Raw genomic sequence first — 1,723 nt, 5'->3', positions numbered from 1 at the left:
CGAGTCTTGTTTCACTACACTTAGTGGGGGAAGAAGAAAAGCTCCCCCTACTAGTCTGGGCCTTTACATGTAGTTTCATTTAATACAAAATTGCTAACAGATGGATTGATTTTTATTAAAGACACCTAATTTCAGAGAAACTGGATGATTAAAATAATGTCACATCTCTGTATAACAAGGGTGAAGAATTATGATTCTGATTCATTACTGAGTCTTAGAGCCCAGCAGCTAAGCAAACAAATTCTAGACAAACAACATCTTAGAAAACAATAGATTTAAACTCATAATTATAGTACCGTGGGCCTAGTCATAAAAGTGAAACAAACTGGAAAGGGAAATATGCCTTTGAAGACATAAGGCCACTCAACGACAGCTCTACCTTAAACTTCACAATGGCCACAATGAAGAAGGGAGCCATGAATTCTTTTAAAATTTAGAACAAGCTGAGATTAAAAAAACTTAAGAAGTAAAAAGTAAAATTAAATAAATGAAAATGGTAAGAACAATGAAATCTACTACTGCTTAGGAAAGAATAAAACACATGAGTAATAGGGGTTGGAGAGATAGCTCAGCAACTAAGAGCACTGGCTGCTCTTGCAGAAGCCCCAGGTGTCATTCTCAGCATCCACATGGTGGTTCAGAGCTGCCTGTAACTCCAATTTCAGAGAACACAACTCCCTCTTCTGGCCTCTGTCAGGTACCAGGCATGCCTATGGTACACATANATACAAGCAGGCAAAGATACTCAGACATATAAAATAATAAAACAATTCTTAAAAGTTAAAACCCTGTCAGTAATAACAAAATTTTACCTGTGAAGCTAAATGACTTGTTATAAAAATGGTGAGAGTTTACTATTTAGATCCGAAGAGAGAAGGTAAAATCTTGTAATTGTAAGAACAATAAGACAGAAGCAAGATTTTCCTGAAGCCTGCTGGAAAGGTAACCTTCATAGAGGAGTCTCATTTTTCAACTCCAACAGCCTATCCTGGCAATTACTTTATCAAGTAGAACTCACTGCTCGCTGCTTATCGTCTCTGTCTTGTAGGCAGAAGACAAAGAAAGAATGAGGTCGTTTCCTCTGTTCTTCAATTCCTGATTTCTTTATTGTCTTTTTAGGACACAGATAAAGCTTAAATCATAACAGCTGCCCACCCTTCTCTCTAAGCAATGTAAGGAGAGCACTGGTAAGCTGGAGACCAGGGGTTGCTTCATTACAGGGGTGTGAACATCAGCTACACACACACAAAGGTTGTGATAACCATTGCATTTGGCAACTAAAAACAATCCCATGGTATTTTGCACTGTGAAGATTTCAGATCTCGTGATGGTGTCACAGCTCAACAGGTAAACGGTTACCTTTGAATTTGGTACCCCTACAACCCATACAAATGCCAGGTTGACATGGCGTATCCCTGTAAATCCAGAACTCAGAAGGCAGAGATAGGGGATCGTCAGGACAAGTTAGCTGGCCACATGATCTGTAATGTTAAACTCTGCAAACTTTTTNTTTTGAAAGAGCCTGCCTCAGTGTGCAAGGTGGAAAGTATTCAAGGAGTGGAGCCAATGTTTGCCTCAGTTCTCCATAGGGACATGCACCCATGTGCAAAAGCACCTGTACCAATAACCCCACACATCTGAATATGTGAATATGTACACACATGTATACCATTTGCAGACACAAGAAAAAAGGTTAGTGCTGTTTTTCTTTTCTTTTTTTTTT

This window comes from Mus caroli, chromosome 6 (genome assembly GCF_900094665.2).
Source record: "Mus caroli chromosome 6, CAROLI_EIJ_v1.1, whole genome shotgun sequence".
In the NCBI taxonomy this organism is placed as follows: domain Eukaryota; kingdom Metazoa; phylum Chordata; class Mammalia; order Rodentia; family Muridae; genus Mus; species Mus caroli.
This window is presented reverse-complemented; position numbering follows the sequence as displayed.